General features: G+C 30.7%; 1 protein-coding gene across 4 annotated transcripts in view; it reads left to right on the top strand.

Moving 5' to 3' along the window:
• Nucleotides 1–13782, top strand: part of LOC130444052 (5-hydroxytryptamine receptor 1-like) — a 308285-nt gene that overhangs the window by 27404 nt on the left and 267099 nt on the right. Inside the window, exon 1 of one of the 4 annotated variants that reach the window (XM_056779026.1) lies at nucleotides 2661–2724. The exons of the other annotated variants lie outside the window; for them this stretch is intronic. The gene's annotated coding sequence lies outside the window, so the exon portion shown is untranslated. Of the gene's footprint in view, nucleotides 1–2660; nucleotides 2725–13782 lie in introns of those variants that run through there. 4 annotated transcript variants of the gene reach the window in all.

Genomic DNA, 13782 nt, shown 5'->3' with positions numbered 1-13782 from the left:
GAAATATTCTCTAATCATGGCTATATTTACAACATACTATTCGGTGGTAGAATTATGATTTTCTTAAACTTTAGGGTTGATTTTGAGAATATTTAGACACAGAATTCTGCGCCTTGCTGGGTCTTATTATACACCCTAATTAGCCCCTTGATCTTCCACTTATAGATCTAACGATGCAACTCGAATCCGTATGGACAGTATATACGCTAAATATTCTGGTCATGTGCCAAACTATTGACTAAAAGGCGCATACGAATGTTGATAATTAGAGCACAAAAGAACACATCACTGAAAGAGGACGGTTAATAGAAGACCCGAAGCTCGCAATACTAAATCATAGATTTACCTCGTACAGAATGAATGGCTCAGCCAGAGCGGGTTTCTGTGGAGGACACCGCAAAATAAGTAATTTTTTCTTGCTTCGAGAACATGTTACCAGTTTCCAAGCCGTAACATTGGTTCTGAAATAGAGTAAACTAATCTGCTTGGACAGCAGATTTGGCATAAAAGCTATAGTGACTGAAATGGTGTGCTTTAACCTTATGCTGAAGTGCACAAGAGTGCCGCGAGAACTGATGAGTTATGACTGCAAGTCTCAATTCGTTTGGGTACCTGGTTACTTGATAAATAAGAAAACCACCAATGGACCCAGAACCCATCCTTGTTATAGCTATAGGTGTAGCTATTATATCTATCTGTAGAGATATATAGTCAAAACACAGGGGCACACATAGATGTCGATCAATTAGCTACTCCACTTACATAGGAACGAAGTTCGTCTGAAACTAGACCTAACTGGCTAAACTTGAGTCAATATGATGATCCACGACGCTGCTGGTGCATGGGGAATCGAAAGCACGTCATCGGTGAGTTCCCAGCTCTCACACATAAGAGGTTCAATTTCTTTGATAAGCCTTACATTCTCCTAATGACGTTGAAAGGATTAAGCCAAGGAATCTAATTAGCTTCTCAAAGGATAGCAGCATTTGTTCGTTTTTCAAATTATATATTTACATACAATGATGTTAAAATAAACTAGTTCTTCATCTTGGCAATATTTTTGAATTCCACAACAAAAATATTGATATGCTTACATTAATCCTCATTTAAAGTCAAAATACTCGAAAGCAATAAGCTTAAGATCGTTGAAAAGCTCAAAGTTTGTCTACTCAAATATTGGCTGATGTAAAATTCAAGGCAAAATATTATTATTTGATTCTATTGTTTCCTTTTAATGGAATTTCCACCCAAACATTGTACAAAATAATTTTTTTAATTTTTGAGGTGTTTATATTATTTGTAACCAAACTTCACATCCGGTTTTGATATTGGCAATTATCTAAACATGAAGTGAATATTAACAACTCCATATGGAACAAAAAAACGTTGCAATGATAATTTACTGTTCATACGAAATCAAAACAGAGTGATGTTGCCACAGGTTAATTGAAACCACAAATGGATAATGTTGTCATAAATTATTAGTGACATAACAAATTTGTTGGGTATTCCAAGGAATATTATTCATGCAAAATTGTTTTGATTTTGTTCATAGACGGATCAGTTCCAGAGTCGGATTTCCCAATGGGCTCTTTAGTCCTAAGCACAACCTCACAGGGGGCGCATGGCCGAGATAAAAATCATATTCAAAAAAAATATCTAGAAATAAAAATTAATAGCCTGACCCAAAATCCAGTCCCACAAACATGAGCTTACAATTTAATACATTGCTAAAAGTGTTTTAAGATGACATTTTGCATTGTGTAGTGGTGTTCAAGCAATTAACATAATATAAGCCTGACATATTTTTTTAATAGAGGTTTTCAGAATAGTAGCTTTTACCAGACTACGGGGAGGGCAAAATTATCTGACCTAGGGGCGCCAAAATGCTAAATTCGGCCCTGATTAGTTCTCATACACAATTCATTTAATTAGAAATATTTCCAGTAAAATACAATAATTTTCAAACTGACGAATCAGTACAACATCATCAAATGAATTTATTCAATAATCAATGGATAGTTTATTTTTTTTTGTGAGCTGAGTTGATGGATTTTCACTTTGCTCTATTGTAAGAGATTTAGAAGTAAGAGAGATAGTTTTATTTCATTGCTCTAAAATCTCCGACATATTATCATATGACATTTCATAGTGTGCAAATTAATGGCCGACAATAATTCATTGCAGTGCTAATTCTTCGCATGGTAACTCAACCTAACCTAAGTTAGCTTCGTCAACAGTGCTTTTGTAGTCTACAAGTCTAGATCTGCCTCCAAATACATCAGCTGAAGTGGAAGAATCCCCTTCTATTTGCATAGCAGTATATTTCCTTTGCACAGCTTTGTTTATATGACTTAGTTATAATAGATGCTGATCTAGTGAATACATATAGTTTAATACTGAAAATTTCATTGTTTTCACTTGAATTCCGTGGGATAATTTGTTATTAATATCTTTCCAAGTGAACAGAATGAACATAGAAATTATTATATTCCATCTAAAAAACTTCTGTATTTAAATTCGGTGTTATTTATGAGCACTACTATGTATATTTTCAGATGTCACGAAACTAGAGCAGCTAGAGCTGGCTACATGACCATCTCAATGCGAAAGAGAAATCATTTTTACTCTTAACGTTTTCCAAAAGGAAGAGAACGTAAAATTCGTGCGGGAGCTCAAATATTGAATAATAGTGACATAGCATTGTTTCTAAAATATTAACAGGTAATGAATTATACATACTACTTCATCATATTCTTATCCACAAAAAGACCTTTTTTGTAAATTCACCAACAATGGCCAAAAAGCAATGGTACTCCAAGGAAGTTTTCTTTCAGTGAGGGCAAAAATCAACGTATATTTAAAGTTACCTGCTACACCACGAAATGTTCACATGTATTCTTGAGACATTCAATATTTGCCATTGCCATCACCACACACTTTACAGCACCCAGTTGAAGTGTAACTTGGAAATAATGCTAAAGCAAGACTTAAGTTATAGAAATTTTATTACGGAGGAAGCGATTGGTGAAGCCATTCATTAATTAATCTTGAAAGCCTTCTAGAAGATGACTGATTTCAAACCTTTAAGTAGTGGAAGCTTCGGTCACAAAAGTGCATTGATGTATGTGGTGATAACTTAGAACATTAACAATATCATTTTCCTAAGCAGACTCCTAGTTTATTTATATTATATTATATATTTGTATTATTTTATAGGAATTTATGATGCATTTGATTATACTGATGGATACTGTTAATATAACATCCAGACAAATATAGAATATACAGAAAATTTAAATTAGACACAAAAATTCAATATATCTTATACTTTTATTGCCGCTTAAATGCTTTTCAAACGCCTTCAGGAACTACGTTCAGGAATATCTTTGTTTAGGCCTAAAGCATAAGCAGAACAGCTTAGTAGTTTGAAGGGGACCTCGACACGCCGACTCGAAAGAGATGATTTTCATTTTTTGTATTAAATCCGAAAAAAAAATAGTCTCCTAACGTCCAAATAAATTATTCGATAATCTAAGAGCCAATTTATATCATCGTGGAAAAATTTAGATTCATATTAACCTTCTCTTTATACTTTTATAGTTTTTTTCTTGGTCAATAAATTGATTGATTTAGAAATAACATAAAATCATGCTGATATTTATTTTAGCTAGGTGCCAATTAGTTATGAAAATATATTGTCGTTTCAATTATATCTGAGAGGTTTGATTGTTATTGTTTTCCATTATCGTTATTTACTCTGGAAATTTTATTTAATTAGTATGTAACATTTTATTTATTTGTTTCATAATTTAGATGTTATACAACGCATCATATTTGATGTTTGAGTAGTCGATTCAAGATGTTAATCCTTAAATAAGTGACTGGCATTCAAAGCTATCGCCTACTTTGTTCAGAAGTTTCGTAATAAGAGTTGTTGAGATAAGAAAAATATGATGAATATCCTTTCAAAAAAACTTTCGAGAATAGCAATCACTAGTGAGAATCCATTCTGGATTGGAAACAACACATTAAGGTCAATTTATGAACTTTTACGTTCGAGCCCGTTCGCGTACAACATAAATTTAAACAGATTACAAAGTATGATTTATAAACAAAAACGTCCGCGCTTGCGTTCAAGTTCGTGCTGAGACCATCCAGGTCATCAGACCTCGCTTACTCAGCAGGAAGAACTAAATTCAACCATTTTTTGTTTATTTTATAGTTGGGGCGTACCTTGGTGCTATTTGTATTCTCTTTTAGTTTGCTATATTACTCGCATATATTGTCTTCTCCAATCTCTTTTCAATTTCTTGGGATAAATCTCCTGTTTTGTCAGTATAATTCCCTCAGTTGTGTTCAGCTAATCTTTGTTTTCTTTATGAGCGGAATTCTGTCTAGAGTAAAGATTTCTTTGAACAAATCAAAGCGCAAAGCTTACGTATAAGGGTCAATTTATGACATTTTACGCTCGCGCTTACGAACTTTCATGTCAAGGTCAGGGAATATCTATGTAGTGAATAGGAGCGGTTTAAAACTGGAGATTAGTCAGTTCAGTACAAGGATATGTCGAGGATATCCTTCAATCTCTAAAACTGATTATAATTTTTGAAATGTAGACAAAGGCTCTTTAAATCGGTGCTTATTTTTTTAAAGCTTGGTTAAGATGAAGCGCGAAACAATCTCATAGATGATTTATAAATATAAATGAGTCCAAAATGTTTCTTTTACTCTATAACTGATAATGTAAGATCATCTTTAGAGATATTTGGATTTCATTGTTATTTTTAATTGAGATGAAAGTTTGGTTACCTTTCATGACCATAAAACAAAATCAGTTGCGTTGCTCACCTTGATCTACAAAGCCTTGTCACTCAAAGTCAAGTATCAACTCATAGTTATAGTCTTTTCTTTTATTGAGAGTGCATAGTGCTACCAAAAGTTGTTGAAAGATCAATAACTGTTAACTCTAAATTTCGCAACTAGAATGTTTGCGAAAAGATGTGAAATTATGAATGACTGGATTTCTTTTTTACAATGCACCGTGGATATTTGGATGGTTAAAATTCAAGTTACCTTCCACTTTTTTCATTATACAGTACAATTCATCGAAAACAGAACGTTATCATTTATATTGTGCTTAACTAACTGATTATTGAATAATATTATGGTCAGCATAAGTATCGTATAGTAAGGTAAGTATCGAATTGATGATTATGTGACTGAACGTGTCCCTGATGAATTTTTGAGAATGAAAAAGTACGGAATTTCAGTGGAAATTGTGTAAAAAGGATAGAAATAAAGTATAGTATTCCACAAGTTATGGCAATAACTCTCTTAATCGATTACACAATCCGTGTGAATTATGGACCATGAAACCATTTGTTGAATGATATAAGGGCCCTGCTGAATTCAATATTGCATAGAAATAACAGTTAATAGTTAAATTGTCAATATATCAATAAGATCTTGTCCAATGGGGACATCGAATAATGATCTATATCAATGTGTGTTAATAGATGACTCTTTAAAACATGAAAATATGTTTAAATTATTAAGTTTGTGAAGCCTTAAATTTGTGAATTGCGTTGTCTGCAGGTGCTAAATCACAATTAAGGATTTTTAAAATCTTGAAATGATGCCGTCAAATTATATTTTCCAAAGGGATTTTTTCCAGTTGTAAAATATATGTTGTAGATGTATCGATTTGTGTGATATCGATTTTTCAAATGATGAGATGTTCAATATCCCTTTTTGTTTAGTTTCAAATGATTGTTTACATTCAAGTTATTGTAATAAATTTCTGTTCTTCTTGTTTTATCTTATGAAGTATATCATGGTTTGGTAGATAAGTCAATGAATTTTGAAAAGAAATTTCGTCGCTTAAATTCTAACACCTCGTAAATTTAAAAAATGCTCTCTTGATTTTTGAATGTCATTAAAAAGACAATCGAAAGATACATCTCTATACAATTGATATAAAACTCTTGATATCGATGTTTATAAATTTTGACAAAAAAAAATATGTGCGATATATAAAAAATCCAACAAACTCAAGAAACAATTTACTAACGAATAAATAAAATTTAGACCACACCTGCATCTCTGAAAATTTACAAAAAACATTTAATATCTGGATAACGGTAAGGTTTAGGTATGGAAAAGTACACATGAATTTGCCTTATTTTTTACTCCTGAAATAAATTATAAATTAAATAAATAACAGTCAAATTTTTTACAAAAAAATTGATAACTCAAAAAGTATGCATTTTTTGAAGAAAGTTTTTAGACAAAAGTATACCAAAAATTCACATATTAATATACAGGGTGTTCTATTCAAAATAACAAAGTTACAGTTCTACCGGAAAAAATATGTGCGATATATAAAAAATCCAACAAACTCAAGAAACAATTTTCAGTCGAGTTTTGACGCAGGTACGATTCAAGTACTAAAATGCAGAGTAAGCATTGAAAAAATTTATGTTGAGCAAGTTGCAAACTTGGAAATTTATTTACAAAATTACGTGAAGAGCCAAAACTAAAACGCTGAGGAAATTTGTGTAAAGTTATCAAAATTACGAGAATTAGGGAGTCTCCTATTATAATAAATATCTTTGGTAGCTTTTATTGTCTTGTGATAAATTTTTCTTTATAGTTTCATGTAATTTTTGAAGAAGGCAATATCAGAGAATTTTCTTTGGTGAGATAAAGATCGCATGCTGATTGCAGACATACGTGTACTTTTAGTGGACCAGGGTTTATTTTGCTTAGTTTTAATACGACTGAGAGGAAAAGAATTGGATGCCAGACTAGTTAGTGTTTTTATGAATCTAGAAATTTCGAAGTCCACATCACCAGAGAGCATGTTCCAATCAGTTGTTTGACAACTGTGTATAAGAGATGGGTGCTTATTAACATCTATCTCAGTTATTTTTCTCCTCTTTTTGACCTAGAAATTAGGAACTTGTATCATTCTTTAAAAAATTCAATTAACTGAAATACTCTCGTATATAATACATAGTAGTCTTCGATCATTCGTCTTGTACTTATATTAAAGAATTTTTTGATGAAAAACAATTATTTCCATCATTTCATTTAACTAAATATAGAACTTACTACCATCGTCATATGATGAATTACCCAACTTTATCCATTTTTTATTAGCTAGTACTTAAAGCCTTTGTTTCAGGAAAAACAGGAAAAAGGGCGTGTTTTCTTTGAAACAAACTTCTCGGAGATAAAATGGATTGCTTTTCCAGTTTTTATGTGATAAATGTAACAGAAATAATTAATTTGAGTGTGAACGAACTACATTCATTCTAATAATTCTTTTGGAATATACATAGATATTGGAATATATTTTTATGACAGTTTTTGTTGTTGTGTGTCAAATGAGGAAGCGGAAGAAGCAACGAAATCCTAGAGAATGAATCATAATATTTCCAAATAGCTGAACTAAAAATAGTATGTGGTTTTTTCTTTCATAGTGAAGATAACATTTCTTTGAAAAACAATAGTGAATATTCAGCACTACATCTTACAGTATTTCAGAACTATAATACTTTAGTCGTTGTCCAGTAGATATTAGAATTAATTCATTTGAATAGTACAAGAGTACAATAAATTTCTGTATGTAACAAAATTAGCCCCTTAGATTATCAGTAAGGGTTGTTAGTCTCTCAAAATTCGGTCTAAACTTTGCAATTTTTTGTTTGATTAATACTCATTCGTAATGGAGAATATATTCAAATTTCCACAATATACTTTGTACATTCATTATGGTGGCTTCTTTAGTCAGAGTCTCCATCTTTATTGAAATTGAGACTTAAATATATGTTACAATGTTATTTTTGAAAAGATACTTCTTAATAACATAATAGAATGTTCATACGAAGTGACGATGAAATTTATATTCAATTTCTGAAGACGGTAATTTGGTTATAGAAACTTTTGCCTGACAAATAATCAAGAGCAGTAACGGATTCAAGTTTGCTGTCGCCCTAGGCCCTTTCTAATAAAATTGGTTTCATCAACTTTTCAAGTATAACTCATAAACATGAAAGATAAATAAGTTATGAGCGTTGGATAGGTAAATAATAAATATTAATAAATTTGAATATTCTCAGCTCTGGTCCACGCAAAACCGATTATATCGTAGCTTAACTATATTTAGATAAGAAAAAGATCTTCCTCCTGATAAATATTTAGACGGAATACTGAAAAAAAATTCCAGCATTTCCACAATTTCCACATTCGGTTAAGAATCTCGAAGACTCCATTTTCTGATTTTGCTAAGGAATCTCTGACTTAATAATGGAAAGATGATCTTCATTTACTCTGAAGTCGTCTGGCAAAATTTTTCTGTTTTTTTTTTGAGACGATTATCATAACGATAATAATCGTGAACTCCAGATAGTGCTTTTGCTTTTTCTTTGTAATCAGAAAATTGTCTGTTCCTCATGTTTTGGCTTGAGGTTCTTGAAGCTTCTTAATAGCAAACCAACGAGTTTTAGAAAAACTTTTAGCTATTAAATATGTACGCTGCACGACGTGTGGAAATAGTGGAGGAATTGTATAGTTTTTGTGAAGTAGAAAAGAAGTTAAATGCTTCTGACACCGATTCAACTGCACATGGTGCTAACAAAGAAGTAAATAGCATCACTCGATAAAGATTATATCGATGTATTAGTAAATTAACATTTTACCCTGAGATTAACAAGTAAATTTATGAATTGAATCATGATACACCTAGCAAGCTGTTAACTTAATTCGAGGATAAAATCTTAAACCAAGAAAACCATTTTGGAAAAAAGAAAAAATACTTAAACTAAACATAATTCACTCAAGAAAAGAGTTACAGATTTTTCTATTTTTTCAGTGTAAATTCCATAGAAATTTTCTTATAAAAACCAATCTAAACCAATTTTTCAAATGGAATAACTTGTCTCTAAAATTATGATATTTCACAAATTCTGCCGCCCTTCAAATTATGCCGCCTTAGGCCTGGGCTTCACGGACCTAGGCGTCAATCCATCACTAATTAATAGACTTGATTTATTAGTAATTATTCCCAATGTTTTTAGAGTATCTCTAATTTTATCAAATTGTTGATTAAGGTTTATCTTTCCACTTGTGTTAACCCACGATTTTTGTTAGAAATAACATACCGAGCTATCTGAATTAACTTCACGATTAATAATACAAAATACGTCAAAAATTTGTAGCTTCAATGGAAGAGCCTCAGTATTTGACACATAGTTAATCCATTATCGTCACGAAACCAGCTTTACATTACATTCGTTCGACGATGGCTATACTAATGAACTGGAAACATGCATGCGTAAGATTATCATCTACATTCATTTAACTCTGCTTCGCGTGACTTTTTGATACGATTTTTATTCTTTATTGGTTAACAGAGCTTGAGTAAATTTCTATGTGAAAAAAAATGTTACATTCGTTACAATTGATCTTCTAATAACTCATTTAGCATATAATATTAACATATTTAGTGGAACCATTCAAAATATGTTACTGAACAAACTAGTCTCATTTTAATTCTCCGAAGATGATGAATTGGTGAATTTAAGGCATGTAATATAGTGAAATTATGTGTAATTATAATATTATATAAATTCAATCATTTACAAAAGTACATGATCAGCGAATATATTGGCACTTCACGTTTTTTATTGGATGAAAGTCATATTTGATATGGAATTCAAGTTACTATATTGACTGACAATCAGACTGGTATTCATTAAGATTTTCACCAATTTCCCCCTTTTTTTATTGTAGTAAATTGATCCATTTCCTTCACTGCAAATCAAGAAGATTTTTTAGATTGTGTATGTATATTTGAAGTTGTTTTTCGCTATTTGCCCCTTCATCTAAGAGCTGTCCTTATAATGTGTGCCGTTTCATAGATAGCTGTGCTCTAACTTTGGATTCCTCATCCAACCTAACTTTGACATTCCACATTGTAATTTTCATAGTGAGATCTATATATTTAGAAATTTTTTCAGCTTCTTTTCAGTTGAAGGTGGTCATACACCTCTATCAGAGATTATACTGGGTGTCCCACGACAAGTTAAAACTATCTGTATAGTTAGTTAATTGTTGATACTTTCGAAACTCGTTAGAAAGGCTCGTTCTCAATTTACTAATGAATAAATAAAATTTAGACCACACCTGCATCTCTGAAAATTTACAAAAAACATTTAATATCTGGATAACGGTAAGGTTTAGGTATGGAAAAGTACACATGAATTTGCCTTATTTTTTATTCCCGAAATAAATTATTACAATAGAAAAAACCGGCTTGTTCTATTTAAAAAATAAGGAAATTTGATATATTTAAACTTTGAACACTTTTTATACACACCATGTATATAATGAAAATAAAAATTATTAAAATAGATTCAAATAGTCCGACCTTGTTAAAATCAACAATCAAATTTTTTACAAAAAAATTGATAACTCAAAAAGTATGCATTTTTCGAAGAAAGTTTTTAGACAAAAGTATACCAAAAATTCACGTATTAATATACAGGGTGTTCTATTCAAAATAACAAAGTTACAGTTCTACCGGAAGTCGGCTATATTTAAAAATATTTTAGTTAACAAGATCGTACTCGAAAACCAAAACGTAGAAATTTTCATGTTTCTACTATAAGTAATTTGCCATTTACAGATAGTTTTAACTCATCGTGGGACACCCTGTATAGATGTATTATTTCTTTACCGCAATATATCACTCACAATCGTGACTGTGTTAGACATAAGGCTGACATATTATGTATCTACAATCATTACCAATTTCTGTTCATAATATTTAGGATCCATACTGTGCTCCGGTGAAATTTCTGTATATCTTTTGTCGTGTCCATCCGCTAGCCAAGCATATAAACATTTATATTGATATTTTCAATAAAGAAAGTTTTTCTATGAGTACTTTTATCACACAAGTCAACTTTTTTTAGTAGCTATATATAACTACTTCTATAAATAACTAATTCCATCCAGATGATAGGACTGCCAACGAAATCAAACATATTTCAGCATTTTTTTCAAATTAGTTATGATTGACATAAATTTGGCATATCTCTTAAATTTTATGTTCTTTATTTCTCAGCTATTATGCGCTTAGATATTTGTAATCTATATATATTAATGATAGATATATTAATGTATCTAAATGTTCTTGTTTTTAGGTCTCTTCTGTTTCAAAATTTCTATTTTTTTAATAATTTTAGGAAGAAAGATTGATGTAAAAACTTCAAATTTCATCTTTCTTCCAAGAATTATTGAAAAAACTAATTTCAATACAGAAGAGACCTAAAATTAAGAACATTTAGATGCATTAATATATCAAAAGGTCTAAGAAATTACAAACATGTAATTATGTTATGTAATTGTAATTAATGTAATATGTAATATTACATAATTACATGTAATAATACATGTAATTAATACATACATACATGTAAATATTTGTTACATCTTTTTATATGATTTTCTTGATGAATATATCAATTTTAGGTTTCTTTTGAGGTAAAATTAATTCAAGATAAGAATTGACGTTTCCACCTATTTCGGTATTTATCAAAATATTATTTGACAATAACAATTTGCACAATTTTCAGATCATACATCATGGAAATTTTAATCTAATTATAAAATTAGAAAATAAATTACGTGACATAAATATTGAAATGAGTAAAATAATTCCTAACAACATTTCACAAAACATTTATTGTAAACTATTTTTAAAGAGTGAAAAGAAAAAGATATTGCAAAAATTGATAGCCCAAAATTACAAAGCAAGTGAATAAAGTTTTATATCTAGGTTCCAATTTTGCACAAAATATTCCTAGTGACGAGTAATTCATGCAATATTGAATACAACACCAATCATCTGAATAGGGAAACTAAGAATAAAATAAGATTAGATACTTTTGTTATTATCACATAATATTTAAAAAATAAATTGAAAAACAGAAAACAACAAATCAATATCAAATCTCGTATTTTAAAAAGCATATAAATCTAAATAAACTGTTATTGAGATGAAATGATGAAATTACCAAATGATAAGAAAAAATCAAGAAAATTGATAAAGACTAAAATAGTGATAATTTTTACCTGTTTTTTGAAACTATTTTCTTATCAAAAGAAATATAAATATACAAATGATCCGACAAGACAACTCCAATTGAAATAATATTCATCAATAAATTACGATAACATTTTTTAGGAACAGTTAATGAGTGTTAATAATCACAATTATTAACGGACGGTAATTTCAAGTGTTGGAGTAATTTGATGTGCTTTATCCAACGAATTCAAGACTGACATATTGCCAAGTTCATTAATAATTGAATACACAGGAGGTTGGTCACAAAAAAGCTTTTCTTTATATCTACGCATTGGTTTTATTCTTCAACTTTTTATGAGTGGAACTCCTCAAAGTATTTTGTATTTGTTTGAATTAACCGTTCATAGTGGCGATTCTAGTTCCTGGAAATTAGCCTACAATTCATTTCGTCACATTTCAACCCTTTATCATTGAATCAAAGTTTATCGATTATTAGCCTGAGAGAAAAGTAGCAGGAAGCTACTTCGAGATTGTCCAGAGGCTGGCAAAGCTGTACGACTCGGTGCTCCAAATCACCAAAGAAACCTTTTCTATACTTCAATATACTATTATTCACTGATCGTGTGACTCTGAAGTATACAAAACCAAATCAAATGAAGCAGCCAACAGTATCAAACAAATCTTGTAAGCCCTTGACTCATTACTAGTAAGGAACCAAAAAATCTACAATAACTATAGTATATTTCAGAAATGTATAGAGCAATAAAATGGGGAATTCCGTACAGTTCGGGTCAATTTCGGCGTCGGCAATAGGTGTAGGTCTTGAATATTGTGTAGGATTTACTTTGGTAGTAGGTTATACAGTTACGTTTTACGTTTAACAGGCACCGTTTAACCTTCTATCAGTGCCCTAGTATTATAAGGGCAATGTTGCCTCACCCAAAATTTTAAGACCTTTATACGTATATTTGTTTAGTTTAACGCATTAGTATTTGATGTTAAGCCGTAAATAGTGTTCACAGTATTATAAGATTAGTAATAAAATGGCAACATTTACACCAACGAAAAGATGTTCCAATAATTCTCCACTATCAGTGAATGAAAAACTGATTATTTTAAATGTACACGATTGCATAAAATTATTGTGGGGGAGTAAGATAGCAGGCCAAGTGGAACTTCCCAAGAAAAGTCCAGGCAGACCAGTAAAAGTCATTGATGAAGACAAAAAATTGTAATTTGAAGAAAAGTTTACTCTTTTTATTTTAAAAAAGAAATACCCACCCTAGATAAGATTTTAATGGAGCTTGGCCAGAGGTATAGTATTCCGTTGATAGCTGAAAAACTTTTATGGACCACTTTGAGAAATATGGATTTTGCCTGGGTAAAGCATAACCGTAAAGCACTTTTACTGGAAAGCGATGAAATTTTTTGCTGGCGACGAAAATATTTAAGAAGTATAAAACAGTACAGAACGGAGCAGAAGAAAATATTTTATCTTGATGAGACATGGATTAATGAAGGTTATACAGTACCAAAAATGTGTCAAGTCAAAAATATAACCAGTGCTCGCCAAGCTTTCATGGAAGGCCTGTCAACGGGTATTGAGGTGCCTCTAGGTAAAAGGAAAAGACTAATAATCGTCCATATTCGAAGCAAAGAGGGATTTTTAAAAGAAGATTTGCTAA

This window comes from Diorhabda sublineata, chromosome 5 (assembly GCF_026230105.1).
Source record: "Diorhabda sublineata isolate icDioSubl1.1 chromosome 5, icDioSubl1.1, whole genome shotgun sequence".
NCBI classification, from domain to species: Eukaryota; Metazoa; Arthropoda; class Insecta; order Coleoptera; family Chrysomelidae; genus Diorhabda; species Diorhabda sublineata.
The sequence above is the reverse complement of the archived record's forward strand: the minus strand, read 5'-3'. Positions and strand labels throughout refer to the sequence as shown.